This window comes from Varroa jacobsoni, unplaced genomic scaffold (genome assembly GCF_002532875.2).
Source record: "Varroa jacobsoni isolate VJ856 unplaced genomic scaffold, vjacob_1.0 scaffold_64, whole genome shotgun sequence".
Classification (NCBI taxonomy): Eukaryota; Metazoa; Arthropoda; class Arachnida; order Mesostigmata; family Varroidae; genus Varroa; species Varroa jacobsoni.
The window spans coordinates 153,235-162,598 of record NW_019212966.1 but is presented as its reverse complement, the minus strand read 5'-3'; the positions used below and the strand labels follow the sequence as shown (position 1 = coordinate 162,598).

The following is a 9,364-nucleotide window of genomic DNA, read 5'->3' as shown; positions in this document are numbered from 1 at the left end:
GTATAGGTTCATGTACTTCGATCTACAGGTAGGGAATGAGTAATCTTCATGCAACGAATATTTTATCTATCTTAGTATTATTGTATGTATATTATCAATATGCGAATGCATCATTTATGCGGGTCCTACGTACTTACGTCCTTACAAAATGGGGTTACCTAATTAAAATGGGTTTGAACACTTGATAAATAATCGCCCTTTATTGCGGCTCGAATACATGTATACATGTATCAAAACGATTGTTTTAGGGTTGATATTTGTTACAAACACATAAATGGAGAGCATACTGACAATTCGACAACACTCAATGAAATCCCCAGTGAACGCATCTTGAACGCAGGGCATTCGTATTGTTTCTATGTTGACGTTGGTGGTCGACGGGTTCACTCGACCATGATGATGACGCTCAGACCACAAGCGAACGGGTTAAAACGAGAAGGTCTGGTATGAGCGTAATCCGAGTGTTTTAAGATTCTCAGCTTTAATTCGTTGTTTGACAAATATGCCACTGTCGCATAGCTGAACTCGCTGCACTTCGACGCTAGAACTACTCGGAAAATCAGACACACAGCGAAGCACAACAGTAACCGTATCTGAGAAACAACAAGAACGGCAACAGGATGACAGCATTCTAATGGTTTTCTCTGAGTTCTCGGGTACCTGGCCGTTAGAGGCCTCGTCGCCGCACCGGCCTACGGTCTTCGCCCTATCTGACGTTCGGCCTTCATTGGCTCACAGTGACGATTGTTAACCGAACGCTTATAGACCCACTGGAACGTATGCGATGGAAATACCATTGTGGGAGTCCTCTAGAGTCAGGGAACGTAACTGACCCACCTGAACGTAATTGTGAAGGGAACACGGCAAAGCCCGAACGGGACAAAAATTGTCACGTTGGTTTTTTTCCGACAGTGTTCTGAATAGGACATTTGATGGATGGGTGAATCAATGGATTGACGAAACTGACTGCTCTAAAGTTCTTTTTGATCTTCCCTATTGTAATACAATTGCAGGACGTGCCAGTTGGATATCGTTGAGAACAGGCTAGAGATAGGGTACATCAAACACGGCAATACAACCTAGCTGACATACCATCTCCGAATAAAACAAACTGCGTAAAGACGCTCGTACGCAATCGCTAGTAACTTTTTTTCCTTCAAAAGATGCACAGTGGTCAAGTATTTTGAGTATTTGAATATGCCCTATTTTTGATATGATATCATTTTGTTTGAATCGAGCTGCTGAACTGAATATACTACGTACATGGAACGGGAATGGGTTAACCGAAATCATACATTTCGGGTCAATATAGCCGGGTCAATGAAAGTTGCAGGTTCATGACTGAAAACCCACTGTGGGAGACATCATTGTAATTCGGATAAATGAATCACACCGGCTGTTTGCTCTTTCGGTTGTCTTACGCCTAACAGGTAGCTTTGCCTTGAGTCTAGTTAATCAAACGTATCTGCTACGACACCGTTGAAGCTCCGTACTCGCCAATGAGTCGTTCATAACGTGTTGCGGTAATTGCAATTATCGTTGTGTCCCTTGAGAAAACAAAAGGCGCAGTGGCTTTCGGCGTTCATTAAACGCAGCCTCGTTTCGTGGTGGATTTCTTTGCTGTAATAGGCTCAAGGACCAATGCGGCCTTGGTTGGGAAACGGCATTTAGCTTTTATCGCAAGTTAGCCTCTTTGTTCTTTTATGGTCCCGAAAGACAACATTCAGAGTTGCCTGTCTTAACGGGCTCAAAGTAGGGAATTTCGCTATAGCTATCGACGATACCCGGTAGCGTCTGTGTGATAACTGCGGTTTTTGTTTGTCATCGACTCTTGCTTGCTCCACTAAGTCAGCTCGTCGGCGGAACTTCCGTAAAAATCGCCGCTAATCGTCGCTGCCAAACCCTTCGGTACTGTGACGCTGCAGTAAACAACACTGTTCCCCGCATAACATAGAAGCAAGCAAGTGCTAGCCGACTAGAGCAAGTTCTCTATAAGAGTATAACCTAAAATACGCATGTGGAAAATGGAGAATTATTTTTAGCACCTGACTATTCATGTGTCCTGAATCTGTTTCTGCAAGCCACCAAACAGTGTTGCATCAAGCAGATGCACAAGTAGATATGATAGGATAGAGTAGATTAAGATAGATAAATAATATTTATCTATAACCTTAGGTGACCACAATGAAGGAACACTAAGCGATTGCCACATTCGATCATTTTTATAGTCATCTAAGCGTGCATACATCATGCTTCCGTTGAAAGGGAGCCGTTGACGGCTACCAACGATCGGCCATACCGACACAATGCATATCCCACAGCACTTTTATAGACACCTACATTAAACAGATAACTTTGAATCATTCACGGATGCAACTGTACGATACGTGCAGTCCTCGCTGTGAAATATTACCCATCTGTCATCGCCAGGTGCCGGGTTTAGCCAATTCTTGGCTAAGAGAGTGCGCGATAGATAATGATTCAGCGGTCAATATCGGGGAACGTTTACATTGGATACGACGAATGTCGCATGTCTAGCGGGATACATTGCCACAGGAGGCGGAGCTCACCGTAGCACTCACCTATAGCAGTCAAAACGCGCCTACTTGCCAGCGACAGATCCATAGGCTCAGCAGTTATGAAAATCTAGTAGTTATGGTTGAAACGGATGCGTACGAACACATTTGAAAGAAGCTAAAGTACCCTTTTGTTCAAAGAGCTTTTCCCTTAGCTCCACTTGATTTCCCACCTGACACAGAACATGCATCAAATCGGTATGTATCAATATAGAATACGTTCAGACGCAGAGCGTGTTAGTCGTCTGCTAAATATGCAGGGACGGTTCGCTAGTCCTTCAGACTAGCAAATGTGTCGTGCGTATCACCAATCATTTCGTCACCAGCTAATGCCTAAATCAACCTTAATTCATAGCCTCGTTTGCGAACTCCCAAGCGATCCCTCAACAGCGATCGGTAGTTCTAAGCGCAACTATGGAATTATGTTAAATGGTCATCTTATTATGGAAGAATCACCCTGTAGGTTGCATAAACCCTTTGTCACCTCGTTGTTTCTTCGATTTTAGCTCACAGAATCCATGAAGAAGTAACGCGTTATATAAGCACGATGAAGCGAACGCTGTGTCACTCTTGCAGCGTTGTCTGAAAAATAAACCGCACTCTGCGGGACGAGCCTGCTATTGCCAGGCAACCAGGTACACTTATGTACTTACAACGCGCAAGACCCTTCAATAGCTCTTCAGTTGTAGTGTGCGTACAAAAAACTACAATCTTCTAGCCTACTTGTAGCAGAGGTCTTGATGCAAAAGTCGACAGCTATTGTTCATCGCAAGCAGAAGCCAGTTTGGCTCGCAAGCTATGTAGGAACTCAAAGATTAGACGTCACAGAGGAGACCACACCAATCATTAGAATTCATTCTTCCAAACATTAAATAGTCACGTACGTGTACATCATCGTTCTTGTGGGCCTGATTACAATGATGAATTATCAACATTGAATAGTACAGCACATGAGTCTACTTGAAACTGCCTTTGGTACTTGTTTTCTATACTTCAACATTATATTCGGCTCACTTAAATCGTTGTTGGCGGTATTTTTCACGTGTTTTTGTAGTTACGCCTTTTTTTTTTAACTTGAAGTAGCCAAAATTCCCCGCGTTAAGGTCATCTATGTGTGTGATTAAGCAATTTCGTTCTCGTTGTTCGAGCATTTCACGACTGTTAAATTAAATAAAGCTACATATATATAATAAATACGTATCATACACTGGTGGTCTCATTAACCTTAGTCAAATGCGTCGTATTTAATAGTTGATAACAAGTTGATCGTGTTCGTTAAGCTTTACTTAAACACCTGCTCAGGACGACACTGTCCTAATAGCCATCGACGTTCGTGCGCTATCAGTTCCTCTAAAGCGAGTACAAAGACCGTCGACCTGTCACCGAAAGCTAGTAAAAAAATCAATGCTGCCGGCACTGCAGCGTAGATAGCGTTGATGTAATGAAACATCCGGCCTATACAGAGCAGTACCCAATCAGCTCGGTAGCTAAAATGTTATTTTCCGCTAATTTTCGCCGATTTACCGCCTGTTCGAGCCAACCGGAACGATACTGTCTTGCTTCATCCAGGTCATTAGTCAGCAAGGATTATTCTCCAAGGAGTATTGCGAACGCATCTAACGTATATTTAATATAGGGCCGCGTTCGACCACCAGTAAACAAGCAAAGGTGCTCACCGACTTCGTTATTATTTAAGGCTATAGAACGGCGCCATCGTTGACAATGAAGCGTTGAGCAAAGGCTTTTAATTGAAGAAAAAATTGATTGTAATAATAAGCGTTCTTTGAACTGGTCATTTACCCAAACAGAAAAAGCAGAAAACAGACATTTAAATACATCGCATAGAACTAAAATCTGGTTTCGATCCCATACGGCCACGCAGTTAGATTGTCAACGGTAGAAATATTTTGATAATGAACAGGTATAGTAGAATTATTGAAATAGGTAGATTTCGTTAGATTTGTATCATCGGGCTAGTCCTACTCGAGGCCAAATTTCAGACTAGCGAGATCCAGTTGAAGGATGCGCAGGAGACATACTGCCAAAATTATTCGTTGTATATGTCCAAAAGCGAGGTAACCCATAATCTTATTAATGAATAAGGAAAGCGTATGATGAGGAGCGAATTTTAACCTACACCTATTTCTTTAAACGCTTGTTTTAGTTCCATAATGACCATCCATAGAATACGGCATAAATCTCAATACTCGCGGGGTCTACTAGGTAACACTGTCTGTCGATTGCCATCGACTGTCAAATATATCTCATTTGATGAGGATCTAGGCAACTCTTGCGCCAAAAGGACTGCGTTGAAGCATATCCGATACCCGAAGAATACAAGTGACGCAAATAGCAACAGGGCATGAAGGGTAAAGGCCTCTTGCAACTGATGCAGTTGCTCCATGACGCTGACTGCCTAAGCAGATTATCTGTTGAGATACGCGGCGAAACGGCAAACGGTGCGAGTCTCATGGTTTCTTTCATTGTACCAACTTTTAGAAATACACTTTTTCGATCGCCCACTAAAGTAAAGTTCAAACACAAACGTGGCCGAAACCAAGGTCTACTTAGACCAAAATTAAAGAAGTCATTTTAAAACGCCTTCATGTTGATTCTGGCATTTTTGTTATTGTATTCTCGACGGGGCTAAGTGTCATTGATTGGATTTCGCGTACTGTCTGATACCTTACTGCAGTAAGTGCTGTTATAATTTTCGAATAAAATAATCCAAAAGAAACGACCCAATATTTTGCTTTCATTACTTCTGATATGGGCAGGCCAAAAAAGAACTGTTCAACATTTTATCCTTTAGCATAATTTAACTATATGAACTATGAACAAACAAGCGGAGACCAGAAGCATCGGTGATTCGGCATTGCGAGGAGAGAACCATCTCATGCCCCATCTACCTGCGCGATAATAAAGGGCAAACAAAGTATCTTCAAAAACGATTTTGATAAAACTTGCTTCCCTGAGAGCGTTTCTACAGGCATAAGCCATTCAAATGACCTTTTGTGTTCTCTATGGTCTATAGCACACGGTTCCCACGTCCGCGACACAGTAGTCTATATGCCGCAATGTACCCATTTCGAACTACCCCTAGATCATCCCGACAAAATACATCATATGTGTTTCTGTTACAGTATGATATGTTTGTTCTACGTATGAGTTATCGATTGAATCTTTTACTTCGGGTATTACGGATACGTTGAGATCTGTATTATATCGGCCGCACTTAACTAGAATTTTACTTGTGTGATGGTGATCCTTCTGGATCGTGAGTATAGATTCTTTGAACACTTGACGTTCAAAGTAAGTGGTTTTCGTCTATAAGCTTCGTATTCGAGTAACAGTTACCAGCCAGTCTAAAGCATCGCCAACAGTCGTACTGTCTTCCTGCAGATGCTTAACGATCATACAACATAAACTCGGCGCCTGCAACTCGACACAGCATCTCGTGGCTGCTGTTGCAGTTGTCCTTGTCAGTACTGTCCCAACTCTGAAGGACCAGCTCACCAGTCAGAAAGGCCAAGCAGTCCTTCATCTACCGTAACCTGATGTTATTTGCCTGACTCTTGCTTTGTTATCCCGAGTCTGTCTACAGACACTTATCTCTTCGATTAACTAGAAATGCGCATTTTTGATGTTCAGCCTAGCGATCACTGGCTAACGAATCGATAACACGGCGTAATACATTTTGCCGACCCGTTGTTGGCTATGTAGGCTTGCGCGGGATCGATTGTCTTTGTTTAAGGCAGAAAGCGGGATGGAACAGGAGGCTATGAGATAGAACTGTGTCGAGCAAAGGCTTGCTCAACGTTTTTTGGCCCTCTTCTCTCGTCCTACAACGCAACCTGCCGACGAGCTAACGACAGTCATGATGATATATATTTAAATACCGGCTAAACCGCCAGAAACAAGTTGTCACAACTTGTTAAAAAAAAAAAAATATTACCTAGTTGTTACTTCACTGCACTCAACGGTAAATGACAGAAACGTCGGAAAATAATTGCAGTCGCTAGTTCATTATCCAGTCAAGATAGCTGTTCGATGCTTACCTGTTCCTGCGCCTTTGGAACGCTAGGCAATGGACGACTGAGAATCGATGCCGAGACGTTGGCGGTAGTGAATATAAAAGATCTGCTCCAATCAATTCGGATCAATCGAACACCGATAAAACACTGAGCGATCAACTGGTGAGTTAACCGACCTATTCGTTCATTTCTTTCTCTTTTCCGATGTTCTCTACGATTAGCGAATCTTATGAGCTTATTGCTCATCATTCCGTCAGGTACAACTTAGCTACATAGGACCAGTATGTTTATCCATTAAACATACTAAAAATAGCGCTTCTACGTCGTCGCTCGGCGCAACTAAAGTTGCCGGAACCACCTGGCACCTATAGCGAGAATTCTACGGCTGTGAGTTCTACTCGCACATAGAAAGTGCACTCCACTCGACGTTTCGAATCCATCGAGAATAGGCTTAGGCCATTTTTGAAAAAGGATAAAAATAGTCCTTGTGGAGCAAAAACACATACAGACTGATTCCTACAGTCGCCACTTAGCTCCATCGAATAGTACGAGGTGACGAGTAGAAAACCCATTAATTATTCAGTTATCGAACAGGATCAGCTGTCTCGTTCACTACCGGCTTCGATATATATGCCTATTTCGCGCTACTTCAATCATTTATCGCGTCAAGGTCGAGAGTTGAAAACAAACAGTTTTAAGAAATCGAACAGGAGAAGTAACTATAATTGTTACTCACCTTTTCCACTGGTCTCATTTCACTGGAGAGCTCGGACCATTCCCGCATCTTTCCGATTGTTAGACAAAGGGAAAATCAAATCATGAATTCCAATTAGAACAGCTATAGCAATATAAAGGTAGACAAAATACGCGTTTACCTGGCGTTCGAGAAATTTGCAGAGCGTTGTATTGATTTAGACCGAATATGAAATTTAGAAGACTGAACTAAGACAAGAAGCGGCAATGCAGAACGTAGATCGCTTTGCTGAATTTGTGGCCCGATTCCGCGTCACAGACACTGTCGAAACAGGAAACCCGGGACTGCCCTCGAGAGCCTATTTTAGGTCGTTCCCAAGCCAATATGTCAATTTCAACGCAGCGTCCTCAGTAAAATATAATAAACAACAGCACATTTCAGGTATGTTTCTTGCAAACCAGCGTATATGTTGCTGGGTGCAGACGCGGAGTATAGAGTGCACGCACCTGTTGTTCCTAATTGAATGGGACCGTTCTACAGATTATATCGTTTGAAATGTAGAACAACCCAGCTCTACGTAGCGCTGCATCTCCTATTGCCGAGCTTATTACAAAACATAAATCATTACTTTGCTAGTTACAAAGTTGATATTGCTGTTGACCGTAGTTGTGTTCCTCTCATCTATCCTAGCTACGTCATTTATTGTCCTAGCGGGATGTAACTTCGATTGGGGACTTGTTCGTAATTTCATTTACATACATGTGCTTATTTGAGGTTATCTGCTTGTTGAGCCACTTAAACAGTTATGTCCACATCATTGAGGCGCGGTCGTTTTACCCTTAGGCGACGGGTCAAGTTATACTTGTTATGCTAACAGAAGATTTACCCTATTTATCAATAGCATTGCGTATTTATATAATAAGGGGAATATATATACATATATATATATAGAATATAACTACATGGCAATGACTTACAATTTTAGCTTTGTTGACACCGAATGTGCTTTACAATTTATCTTTTAGAATCGGTTCGAATATATCGTGTGGTACAAGGGAACAGCGTCGTTTGCCCTTAAATATGACCCGTTTTATGCCACTGTCATTTAATTATCATGCGGTACACAAACGGCAGATGCAGAATAAGTGATCGTTTATTAGGTAAATATCGTGATACAGTGTTCGAAATGATGCCCGGTAGTAACGATATAAGCAGTTCATACCGGTACCTTGGCAGGGCTGCGATCCTAATACCAAAACCGAAAAAAAAAAAGTTGTATCTTGTACAAAGAGTGGACACATGTAAATAAAAATCTAGGTTAATTCATGTTTAGCACAGGCCAGTAATGGAGAAACATGTCTTCGTATTCCCCTAAAAGTTGTGTTGTAACATAGAAATTACCACCTTGGGACCTTTGCTAGAAAATGAAGAAAAAACATCATTAGTTCAAACCGTTCGAATTATTACTCCTTCAGACACTTTAATTTAAAGTGTAGGAAACATTCCTAGGAAAATACGAGTTTCGCCATTCTATCATACAGTTTCCTCAATGTCGACTCCATTATGTGTTTTTAATTTATGATAGTAATATTATGATCATATCTAGGTCTGTTTTAAAAAAAGTGAAATTTTCGAAGAGCAACTGTGATGCCTATTTGACACACTTCCCATATACTACTTTAGATGAATAAAATGCACACGTTGCAATAAGGTCACGCGACATGACAAAAGACGTAGACGCCCGAAACGTCGGCCACAGCGTTATCGAACAGTGCCGTAATGAAAACAATATAACCCTTAAAGCAGGTCCCAAACGACGTCTCTACGACACAGTAGAGAAGTTCAACCTGGCAAAAGATCATCTGCTCATTAGTTCGACTCGCCAGTACTGACAGTAAATACTGGCGATGCTTGCTCCCCCTTTGTCAGCTTCAGCGTAAACAGATAAGCCGCTAATCAGTGTTTTCAGATGTCACGTCTACAGACCGTAGACTACACCGACGTAGACGCGAACGAACCTCTGATACTTGCAAACATAAGCGTTTCGTATAATAAACAAC

At 41.9% G+C, this 9,364-nt stretch overlaps 1 protein-coding gene across 1 annotated transcript in view; it reads right to left on the bottom strand.

The window, feature by feature from the left end:
* LOC111261786 (alpha-1,6-mannosyl-glycoprotein 2-beta-N-acetylglucosaminyltransferase) overlaps positions 1 to 9,364 on the bottom strand; it is a 53,161-nt gene that overhangs the window by 42,194 nt on the left and 1,603 nt on the right. The gene's annotated exons all lie outside the window — the stretch shown is intronic.